Below are 12,994 nucleotides of genomic sequence, written 5' to 3' on the forward strand. Positions count from 1 at the left end.
CACATCATAAATGATATCTTTCTAATTCCTGTGACTGAAGGTAGAAGAATACTCTGTGGCTGCAAAATACCGACAGCATGTAGCCTGCTGGGGTCACGTGACTGCAACCTCTCACTTGGATTGTTTAAATCATGTGGATATGTTCGCAGTCCCCAGTAGAATGTACAGATCAGGACTAAACAGAGCATTTTTCTAAATACAACAGTGGAAATCATTTAAGCAACTAATGTATGTCAAAGAAAATATTATAGGAAGGTTGGTGTTTCTGATGCGTTTCACTTAAAATCCGGACATCACGGCATCCAGGCTTTTTAATTCCTGCCACGCGGACACAGATGCTAATTCCTGGACTGTCCGGGTCAAACCTGGACCGGTGGCAGCCCTAAATCAGGGAGACGGTGTTGAATTCTCAGCTCTGCAACCCCCGTAAACAACAACACACATTCTCCCCATTCACTAACACCGTGACCCGTCCCGTTCCCCTTCCAATACAAACTGAACAACAAGTCCTGCACACATTCTCCCCATTCACTAACACCGTGACCCGCCCCGTTCCCCTTCCAATACAAACTGAACAACAAGTCCTGCACACCATTCTCCCCATTCACTAACACCGTGACCCGTCCCGTTCCCCTTCCAATACAAACTGAACAACAAGTCCTGCACACATTCTCCCCATTCACTAACACCGTGACCCGTCCCGTTCCCCTTCCAATACAAACTGAACAACAAGTCCTGCACACATTCTCCCCATTCACTAACACCGTGACCCGTCCCGTTCCCCTTCCAATCCAAACTGAACAACAAGTCCTGCAACAAAGCAACTGTCCAGGTCGTTACAATATATTTATAAGTAAAACTATATAAAAAGCATGACAACCTTTATGTACAAAAATCTTCACTGATATACAATTGAACAGGAACTGCTGAATATTTAATTTCATACAGTACTGTCATTGTTTATATGATAGTAATGTAAACAAATTACAGACACGTCTATGTATTCATTTTTCAATATTTATATTTTAATTTTACCAAATATATAGGCTATCCTTCAGCATAGCTATTTCTTAGAAATGAAGTTTCTTTTTTGTCCAGCGGGGACCGCAAATAGCGTTACTCTCATCAACCAGCATAGACAGAGGAAACCGTACTTCATTGTGCCAATAGGGACCACAATGAGTGTTACACTCACAGGAAACCAACAATTTTCAGAGCTTCAGCTCAAAATCTTAGAATGAGGATGATGAAGATGAAGGATGATTCGAAATATAACAGTCTGGAGAATTTTCAGCTGGCTGACTTCAATCTTTCAAAATACTGTTTGTCTCAACTAATCATCGTGTAGCGCTGACAGTTAACACAACACGCTTGTAAGCTGAAGGTTGTAGGTTCAAAAAGATTTTTTTAGAGGCAAACGTTCCATTTTAGAACAGAAATAAATCATTTCGTTTGCTAGGGCGGCAAACATCGTTGCGCGGCCCTCCACTCAACTGAACCGCAGTTAAACTCTATAGGAGTTCACGTATTTGAAAGAGATAAGAGCACCAATTCATTACAAATTCAGACAACCAGGTATTATTGTAAAGCAATAGGATATGCAAGACACTAGACGTACAGCTGTTTATATTAAATAGATATTTTCATAACCAGTTTCATACACACATGATTAAAACACCGTCATTATTAACTCTGTGTAACACTCCCCCCCTCTCGTATACTGAATGGTTCGGTCGAGAATCAGCTCGCTTCACTGCCCTATTGTAGCCGCTTAAGAAATAAATCACTAATTAAACAGAAGAGTCGTGCAGGACATGCAAAGGATCAGCAGCATATTTCAGGAAAGCAAACGCAACCTACAGAGCAGAGCATCTCCGTGTGTTTCCATCAGACTGAATCAACCCACAGCAAAGCACAGGAAGAGGGGCTGTGCATAAGAATGAACACCGCGCGCTCACTGTATTGCAGAAGAGCTTCCTTTCAAAGAGTCGCCAGTGCTGGAGTTACACAAACTGAACGGAGTGAACGCCACGTATGCAAACGACAATGCGATGAAATGGAGTGAACGCCACGTATGCGAACGACAATGCGATGAAATGGAGTGAACGCCACGCATGCGAACGACAATGTGCTGAAATGGAGTGAACGCCACGTATGCGAACGACAATGTGATGAAATGGAGTGAACGCCACGCATGCGAACGACAATGTGCTGAAATGGAGTGAACGCCACGTATGCGAACGACAATGTGATGAAATGGAGTGAACGCCACGCATGCGAACGACAATGTGATGAAATGGAGTGAACGCCACGCATGCGAACGACAATGTGATGAAATGGAGTGAACGCCACGTATGCGAACGACAATGTGATGAAATGGAGTGAACGCCACGCATGCGAACGACAATGCGATGAAATGGAGTGAACGCCACGTATGCGAACGACAATGTGATGAAATGGAGTGAACGCCACGCATGCGAACGACAATGCGATGAAATGGAGTGAACGCCACGCATGCGAACGACAATGTGATGAAATGGAGTGAACGCCACGCATGCAAACGACAATGTGATGAAATGGAGTGAACGCCACGTATGCGAACGACAATGTGATGAAATGGAGTGAACGCCACGCATGCGAACGACAATGTGATGAAATGGTCGGCACCACTGCTGCACAAACGCAAAAGGTCCTCAAAACGCAACTCCTCCAGAGTAATGATGTGTCATTCATGGCGGATGGGCAGCAGTGTGGAGTAGCGGTCAGGGCTCTGGACTCTTGACCGGAGGGTCGTGGGTTCAATCCCAGGTGGGGATAAGGGCGTCTGCTAAGAAATAAATACATGAAAATAAAGTGGAACGCTGCAAACAATTAGAGAGGTAGAAGCCCGATTCGATTCTGTTACCGGTTCAGAATCGATACTGTTTGTCTCTGCGGCTGGATTGGGAGAAGTTCTTAAAAACTAAAACTAGCGGATATTTCACGCAGCCATGCTTTAAATGAGTATTGATGCATGTGCGCAAACCAGTTTATGAATACGCTCAATGTTTTTATTAGCATGACGCCTAAAAGTCTGCAATTACAAAAGACATACGTTTGTACGCAGTTATTTAAAAGTGACCATCAGTGCAAAAGTGCAGGCTCCAGATATAAAAAGCTTACTGGAGCACTGCTAACTTCGAAATCGGTAGAATTATTCTGTTAAGTGAGCCCGAATCAGAATTAGAACAGCTAATTGACAAACGTTACATGCCATGAAGATCTAGCGAAATCTATTTCATATTTACTGTGAAGTGTAATAATAGAGAGAAACACTTACTTCAGGTATTGTCAGTGGGATGTGCAGCACGGTTCTAGTCACTCGCTCTGATCGTCTCGGTTCTTCTCTCCAGGGTAAACAAGCAGCTCAAACTAACAGCGACAGGTAATCTGTGTGACTAGACTAGTCCTCACTGCAGATTTAACCCCCTCTCTCTCAGTTCCAGGTACAAGAACACGCCCCCAACACGTCAGCCCCTCCCCGGGTGTCCGCTGTCCGGTGTTAGCCTCTCCTTGTTCTCTTCCAGAGGGACTCGTTAGCGCTTTCCTCTGATGGGAGAGCTGCAGTGAATGTGTCCTTTCTTCCCTTCAGGTGAGAGCCGTTACCAGCCACTCCAAATCTGAAAATGTGTTACAATGTGTTAGTTTAGTTCAAGGAAAACAGTGCTCTTTTATTTTTTTAATTATTATATATAACTCATATATTATTTGCTTCGGTTCACTTTCACAGATGTATACAGCACTATGAGATTACAGGAATACAGATTAAGATACTGTGAAAGAAGCCGTTCAAGAGGAGGGGACAATTTCACCCCCCAGGTGATCAAGGAAGTGCAACACTATTATTATTATTATTATTATTATTATTATTATTATTATTATTATTTATTTCTTAGCAGACCCCCTTATCCAGGGTGACTTACAACTGTTACAAGATATTACATTATGTTTTACATACAATTACCCATTTATACAGTTGGGTTTTTACTGGAGCAATCTAGGTAAAGCACCTTGCTCAAGGGTACAACAGCAGTGTCCCCCACTGGGGATTGAACCCACAACCCTCCGGTCAAGAGTCCAGAGCCCTAACCACTACTCCACACTGCTGCCCATTTCACTATCTGAAAGCAAGGCTTGTAAACCCATATTGTAACCTCGTGTAGTACCAGATATCCTGTAGCAAAATAAAAAATGTGTTTCTTTCACTTAACAATATAAAAAAAAAAACCCTGTGTGACGCTCCACAGCACGAGTTTGGAACTGAGGTCTCCCTCAGTGTTTAAAATGATACCAGCAGAATAAAACTAGTGAAGGAAACACAGATACACTTCATTGAAAGTATATTTAAATATGATTTCAAACACATTAAGGAGAAACCAGTTCAAACACAAATGTGGCTTTTTGTTAAAGATTCTGAATTTAATATTTGAATCAGTTCATAAAAGTGACCAGTAGATGGCAGAATTTTTACTTTTATTTTTTTCAATGCAGTCCAGCAATCCAGTTTATTCTTGCACATTAATAACACATATATTAGATTTCTGTGGTGTCATTATGTTTCCTTTTCCAATATGGTCCTTGTTAGTGTGAGTGACATTTCCTTGTTCATTTGCATCAGTCTGAACCCCTTCTATACATTTCAGCTTCAGCCCTTCGGTTCCAATACAACGAAACACTAAAGTTAACAAACCAGGATTATTATTGTTACATGTTACTGTTTGTACCACTTGACCCTCATTCGATTAAAAATAAAATGCATATTTTAGTAATCAATCTCCAGAAGTGTGCTTCTAAATGTGTTTCCAAAAGCTGCTCCACATGAAACACCTCAAAGCTGCTCCACATGAAACACCTCAAAGCTGCTCCACATGAAGCACCTCAAAGCTGCTCCACATGAAGCACCTCAAAGCTACTCCACATGAAACACCTCAAAGCTGCTCCACATGAAACACCTCAAAGCTGCTCCACATGAAGCACCTCAAAGCTGCTCCACATGAAACACCTCAAAGCTGCTCCACACGAAGCACCTCAAAGCTGCTCCACATGAAGCACCTCAAAGCTGCTCCACATGAAGCACCTCAAAGCTGCTCCACATGAAACACCTCAAAGCTGCTCCACATGAAACACCTCAAAGCTGCTCCACATGAAGCACCTCAAAGCTGCTCCACATGAAACACCACTGCAGTGGTGTCATTTTCTGTGACCTTAATGTTTTAAAGTAATGCTGGATTTTGTTTGTTGTTTTTCCCATTTCCGCATGCATGACATCCCTGTACAGTGCAAACCTGTTTGAGGATCCATTGCTCCTGATCCAATCTAAATCAATCTGCATGCTGTTTGGATTAATAGACTTCTCTTCTCCTAGACAGGCAGCACAAATAGTGGAGCCGAGCAGTAAAGCAATAAAGAAAAAACACTTCACAACAGTTCAGTGTAAAATCAATGCAAAGTTTATTAGTGGCTTCTGAATAGTGAAATGTGTAAAGGTGTTCTCTTTTAATAGCATGATCTACACTTCACACTGTCTTACAGGATGCAATTGATACACAATATATAAAGCTTTAAACATTCTTGATGTAACTTTAAAAAGAGGATGGTGAGTAGGTAGATTCAAGAAACTGCACAGAGTCCTTTTCTTCAGTCAGTTGTTAGGTTTATTGAAATATGCAGGGAGCCTGGTCCCAGGTACAGGACACAGAATACTCGTTCTTACAATTGTTGCATGACATTAAATACCCTTCTGCATAGGTGTCTTTCTCCTCCTCTTTCTCTGACACTTAACCAATAGAAAAGGTACAACTCATTATCCTGTTAACATATATTTTATTTAGTGTGAGTGTGAGTGTGTGTGTGTGTGTGTAGTCCAGTGTGACGACCTCTGAACTCAGTGCATTCCTCAAACCCCTGGTGCCCCAAAAAGGTCCATACATCTTGTTTTTGTCATCTTCTCTCCGTTCTGCCTTAGACCCTTCAAGTCCTAGTGGTATTATCTCTTACTCTCCCTGTGAACCTCTTGGTCCAACGCAGTCCCTGGGAGCCTTTTAGCCCCTTTATGCTTTGTATTCCTAAAAGTCTTAGAGCCTAGCCCCTCCTGGTCCACAGCACCAATATCTTGTTAGCTTGAGGTCAATGTTGGACAAGAAGCTTGTAGACACAAGGTCTCTTATCAATTGTTAGCAGTACATGCAATTTGAACCAAACAGTCTGCTATCTGCAATATTAGTTTCTTTTCAGAAAAGAACACCAGTATAGCTCTGCCAGTCCACATGCGTAGCAAACTGCTAATCAATTCTCAATCCATGTTTTCCAACATACCCTACTTTTAAAATATAAGATGGAGGGGGGTGACCCGCTACAACCAAGTTGCTGACGTGATCCCGAGCCCTCAGATGTCCTCTTCGCTGGTTCTGAGTAGTCACATCAAGTACCGTGTTTGTATAATATATTATAGTGAAGTATGTTCCTCTCATTCTAAGTCTCTCCATTATGTGTAGGTATCTACCTTGCCTTCGCTGTTTCTCCATGTAAGTATGTCATGAGCAAAAAAAACAAAAAAAAACAAACATACGTACAAATAATACAAAAAATGAAAAATAAACATACAGTAAACATACAGAAAAATACAGTAAATACAGTTTATCACTGTACACAGGTATTATTTCTTATTCATGGTGGCTCCCAGTAAGTTTACAGTTTCCCATCTGCCAATGGTCCTTTCTAACTGTCGATGTTGTTTTTTCCACCAAAAACACTGAATGCTATTCCATAAAATCAATACTATTATTATTAACAGTATTATTAAAACAACATAATCCCCAAAAGTGTGCCCTAAGGCCTGTCCTGACCATCCATATCGTTTCAATACGGTGGCTTTTAATTGTGCCAAATCAACTTCGACCTTAGCTTTGAGCAGCTTCTGTTCCGCTCTTTGTAGGGCTATTTTAACCAATTTGTGCACTTGAGAAAAAATGACCAAATATGAATCTAGATATGTGTCATCCCACCAAGCAGTAATTTGGAACTCCTCTGCTTCAGGTTCAGGTATATATATATCTCCAATCTGAACTGCATGTGTTGGAGAAAAACAAAATCCTGGAGAAGTCTGACAAGTTAAATCTCCATATTTAAAATTGGTATGGTTACTCAACACACACCATTGATATTTCTCAACCTGCACTGCTTTTTTCCACCCCTCTAGTGGATGTACCTCTAATTCAGTGCTTATATTTCTATTAATTCCGGTGATTGCAGGACACCGGCAAACTACATGACTATTTGTTTCATAACAACATGCTTCATGCACCACACCACTCCAGTTGCCTCGCTGAACTTTCCATGTAGTCTTTTCCCAAACTTTCACTGTCTCATTGTGTAGTACTCCTATCGGTCTAATCTTCAAACTGTCTTTATACTGGTTATTAGGATCCATGTATGGTATTGAGAGATAGAACTCTATGTGACTAGGTGGTTCCTTGCCATTCTCCTTTGGCCACACTAAACTAGCTCCCAGGAGGTCAGTCTGATCAGGGTGGATCATTGCCAACCTCAACCTGAGTTCCTCCTGTGCATGTCTAGGTACCACTCTTAGCCTAATGTCCATTATTTCTTCCTTAATTGTTTTTAAAAGGTCACCCGCAAATATTCTACAATCTATTGCTTTGGTCAAATTGCGCAGGGCTCCCTCTGTTCCATCCATTAGCTCATATATAGCTGTACCCTGGAGCCTAATCCCTTGATTTACATACATCTGTCCATTCCCCAATCTTTCTATTTCTTTTCCCACAGCACTTGACATTTGATAAATATCCCAGCTGTTTGCAACAGAATTTCCTGCACCAAACCATCCTGCTATTTCATCAAAAAGTCCCCTCTTCCTACGTTTCTCATTACCTTCACACATTCGCTCTTTGTAATCTCTTATTGTACTACCTATTTCCCTTTGAAGCCAATTCTGGATATTGGTGTGTTGCTTGCAATGCTGTTCAAACATAACAGTTAGATTTGTGAAATTATACATTACATACGATAATACTATATTCACATCATCCAAAACAGTTTTTCTTTCTGGTCCGAGAATGATACCTTCCCGCGGTAGGAGGTGCAAAAGGGACATACTTTCGTAGTGATTTTAACTCGATAGTACGGTTTACTGCCCTGTTTCAAGAAATTAGATCACCCCGCATGGAACAAGTGCAAATTACTGACGTACTCAATTCCTTACAGCAATCTATGCCTCCCAATTTCACCCACCCGTCCTGCTCTTTAGCTACGCGGTGCAGTGTTGGTTTAACTCTGTAAGCTCATAATCACATCTTCTATCCGAAACTACAGTACTCTCAGAATAAACTCCATGTTCCAGCTGTGGATCCCCATCCTCTCGATCAGAACCACACTCATGTTGCTCTAACACATTTAGGTGTATCATTATTTTTAACCCGTATGTTAAATTACATCTTTCTAGAATCCAATATTCTAGACCATCTCAATCTTATGATACACTTAAAATTGATTAAAACCTAAAACTATAACTTCAAAAATGATCACTATGCATTGAACAAGTACTAAAATAGTGCCTCATTTTAGACATATTCAACACTACAGCATATCATTCAAAGTTCACATGATTTCCACAATTAATGTCTAATATAGGTAACCATATTTTTCAGTAGAACAGCTGTTTTCAATTGGTATTTCCATTCAACATAGGATGTCCCATTACCTTACAAGTACATATTAATATAGTATTATGTTCCTAACAACACTCCAAATAATCCATTGCAAAACACCAACCATTTTACCTCCCTACCATGGATGGCAGATACAATGTCTTAACAATGTCACTCTTAAGTGTCATGAACAACACAAACTCCATACTCCCAGTGCCTCTAGAGGTCAATGGTACAACCTTTGCAGTTTTTGTTATTTTACTGAATGTGATTAGTAATAAATTACATGAGACCTTCCCATCTCTGCACTCCAGGATCGCTGACATATTACCTTTAGTATCTTTAAACTAAGACAAATCTTTTCACCAATCATACATCTATACCCCAAGTTTATAATACGTAGTTTCATTATCAGGTATGTTAACTGAAATTAACAGTCCCCATTACATCCCCAAAAATGTCACTTTAACGTCATCATAATTTCTTCTTTTGATATGCAGACTGGAATGGTTCCCCATATGTAAGAATGTCTCTGTGGTTTCAGATACCTCCTCATGACCGTCTCTCAGCAACTTACACTCTTGTTCCAGATATATGGTAGAGCTTAATTACTACATATCATGGACAAGCATTGTAAAGTTCTGCAGGTTAATATGTACAGTTCCTGTTTGCATATCCAAATTGTCTCACAAGTGTATTGGAACTTTCTGCACAAACTCTTCTGAAATGGTCCTCTCAGTTCCGATGAACAGCATTGTGCTTCCATTCCACATAAACGCCATCAATATTATCTCGGAACCTGTGGAGAACAAGTGCAGTATTTATTCTTTTGATTAATATCTGATTTAATTTCAAAAAGGTTAATTCTTGAATAGTCTCTTTTTCATCTGCATTGATAATGTTATTGCAATTCTAAGAATCGCCAATGTCTGTTAATTCTATCTTGTATTTTTCTCAAAGCCTATGTCCACCCCATATCGTGAACATAATATAAAATATCAGTTCCAGCATGAACCTGTAGGAGAAGAGAAAAGCCTTAGACCTGTGTCTGTACTCTGAAAGTAACTACAAATCTCTATCTGCTTTATTGCTCACAATTACTACTCTAAACTAACTGCATCAGTGCACTTAGGAATTTCCATTCTCCAGCAGGCTTGCTTATCAGTGAAACTAGTTTTCAAGCCAGTTTTCACTCCCTCATTTTTGTATTGCCAATTTCAAATTGGTTTCTCCCAGTTTGTCCATTATCTCATACGAACCTCCCCAATCAGCCTTCCAACCCCCCGCTTTTTTTTTTTTAACTTTTTAAATTTGAATGGAGACCCTGAGTGGGGTTGGAATCAGTGCCTGTTTTAATGCCTCAATTCAGGTGTTCATAGAGGGTGACAGCTAGTTCGCTGTATCCTTCCATGAAGTCCTGACAGAATCCAAATATGCCCAAAAAGATCTAAGGGGCAAATTTTTAATCAACTTTTTATTTTCTGGGTCAGGTGTGTGTCCTCCAGCTTCCACCTGTACTCCTAAGAAACAAACAGATGATTTCATTAATGCAGCTTTCTTTAGATTTAATTTGAGAGCAGCGTGCTCCTCCAGCAACAGATAGTGCTTCTCCGCAGTTCTCGTTGCAACAGTATGTCGTCCACATACTGTATGATATTACCTAGTTGAGTCCTGTAAGATGTTAGTCATACATTGATCTCTCCCTTCTTGGCAAGACATCCAGAGCACACATCACAATAACAGTTGAAAAGAAAGTTTACAAAGAAATGTATTCAAACGTTAATGTTTCTCAACAACGCTTACAGAAATAAAAGTACTGCCTATTCTTGCTGCAATTAATAACAGCATCCTTTTAGCAGATCAAAATAAATCAGGATCTATTATAGAAATAGTCCAGTGAGAAAAAGAAAATGTGTGTGCACATAAACCTGACCTTCATGAGCACCTGTTTATGATGCTTCCTTTTTAGGATGTGGTCCACAAGCTTTACCAACCCAGAGCTCTTTGGGTGGCAGAGGACATGGAATCACTGTACTTCGCCAACCAGGGCGCAGGTTGCTTCATGCTTAAGCCAGCGAATATATTCTTTATTTGATTAATTTACACAGGCGTTTCCCCATGGTCAATCCTACCAAGTACATTTGTATTACTGTGAGTGCATAATTACTTTTGCTACTGTGACTGTCTGTTCTGTATTAGACAGTGAGAAGTTGACTTTATTTTGCATCACAATATTTCCATTAGTTCAGCCTCCTGTGCTGAACTTCCACAAAAGAGTATTCATACCCTATATTCACAGACAAACACACAAACATTAACCAACAGACTGTCTATCATACCAGTATCACAATCCATCAATCCTGCAGTCCTATACTGCACCATCAATAATCTCATGTCACTCGCGATTTATTCATGTTTCAGTTATCACATTAATCTAATTATCATCACCTCTCCTGCAAGAAGCTCCGTAAAATACTAATTGTAACCACCATAAACAAAACACATCGTAAACATGTGTGCAAACATCCCATTTCACATCACTCGCGTAGCTCTGAGTGACACTGCTTTTGTCTCCTGCATCACTGCATTCTGATGCCTTAGCAGAAGTTGAAATCCTTGTAAATCACTCTGATATCGATTGTGACCTCTTTTTCCCCATTTGAATTGTATTTTATGCTTTCTAACAATTCAACTTTTTTTTTCTTCTACTCGTGTATGATAGTGTGCTTTAGCAACATCAGAATAAACCCAGTTAATACTGATAACATCAGTGCTTTATTAAACTACGTGTTTTCCATTCAAAGAGAATGCAATCTCCCTGTTTAATTCAACATGAACTAAACAATCATTAATAAACAGACCCCTTAAATAAAACATCGTTTTAACTCTGCACTTTTTTTAGCTACACCAATAATACAAACTCTACCACTCATGTGATCTTGGTTTCAAATATGTATTCATAGGTGATTCATAAAATTCACCCGTGTCTTAAACATAAAATTCACTCTCAAACAAACACTTAACATTCATTCATGAAAATATTTTTAATAAAATATTTCCAGGTCGATAATTTAATTTGTTTCAGATTTATTGATCTCCACAAACCTTTGTTCTCTTCCTAAAAGTCTTTTTATTTTTTAGTCTGTCTAACAGTGATCTATTCTCATAGTCTTTTCTCTCTCTGCCCAAATATGGTCACGCAAGTTTTTTTCCCTATTCCTCCCTGAATCTGTGACCAGGGAGACACAGACCCTGCGTACCAAAATAATACCACCACTTTCTTTTCAAGTAAATCCTCTATCAGAAAGACAAAATGTTCCTCTTGTTTTACCAATATAATCCTGAACAAACTATTAATTGTTGCTTTGTATATTTGTGTTATTGTTTTAGTTCAAAGGTTGGCCATTCCTTTGCATTCAAACACTAACACAATACAAATAACTCATCAGTTAACATGGGTCTCTTTCCCTTATCAAACCCTCTTATGATCGAGGCAAGACAATAAGTATTCATGCTGGTTCTTAGTATATAGTTTTACTAAGATGTTACTTTATCTCCACGCTTAAGCAAAATCAGAATTACTCAAACAATCATTAATAAGCAACTTCTTAATTACATTTTAATGTGACCTTTTAATTTTACAGTTTTTTTTTGTTTTGTTTTGTTTTTTTGTGGGCTACCAATTTTGAATTTCCTTTGTCTTTTTCTTCTTACGAGACACACACTCCTGACCTGTCACATGAACATGTACATTACTGTTCTGTACATAGCTTCCCTTTTTGCCATGTTTTAACACATAGTCTATGTTCCATATTCTCCAGCCATCCATTTGATGACATTGAGGGTCAGCTTCTAACATATTTGGAGTTGATCAGACTCCCAACAAAACACAAAACTAACAAAACAACTTGTTTTTAGTTTTGTCTTGTTTTTACCAATATTCTGTGTTTAAAGCTATGCTTAACGAAGCATAGACTTTTATTTTGGTTTATTGCACATTTAATTTACACTTTTGTATGTGCTATTTGGGCTTAACTGGAACTTATTGTCTGATTGTTCCTTATCTGTACCACCTAATGTGGACAGTTAAATAAGAGGCTTATCCTATGGCCCCCTTATCGTGACTTATAAACCAAACAGTAAAAACAAAGACAAAACAGGTGTACCAAACCCTCTCAAAAACAAACATAAAACATAAATCCGAGTATGCCCGTACCTGTTGAGCTATACAAGTCCGTGTAACTAGTCCAATAGACTCTACTGGCACGTCATAACACTACACGATTTAC

The 12,994-nt window shown here is 39.4% G+C and overlaps 2 protein-coding genes across 4 annotated transcripts in view; both read right to left on the reverse strand.

Annotated features, from left to right (window-relative positions):
- The window catches only part of LOC117965878 (zinc finger protein 501-like), a 628,111-nt gene extending 624,511 nt beyond the window's left edge, over nt 1–3,600 (reverse strand). Inside the window, exon 1 of one of the 2 annotated variants that reach the window (XM_059015578.1) lies at nt 3,320–3,600. The gene's annotated coding sequence lies outside the window, so the exon portion shown is untranslated. The remainder of the gene's footprint in view (nt 1–3,319) is intronic. The other variant, XM_059015580.1, reaches the window with a different exon arrangement.
- LOC131722023 (zinc finger protein OZF-like) overlaps nt 1–12,994 on the reverse strand; it is a 307,153-nt gene that overhangs the window by 265,704 nt on the left and 28,455 nt on the right. The window lies entirely within an intron of this gene.

The sequence above is a fragment of the Acipenser ruthenus genome, chromosome 50 (genome assembly GCF_902713425.1).
Source record: "Acipenser ruthenus chromosome 50, fAciRut3.2 maternal haplotype, whole genome shotgun sequence".
NCBI lineage: Eukaryota > Metazoa > Chordata > Actinopteri > Acipenseriformes > Acipenseridae > Acipenser > Acipenser ruthenus.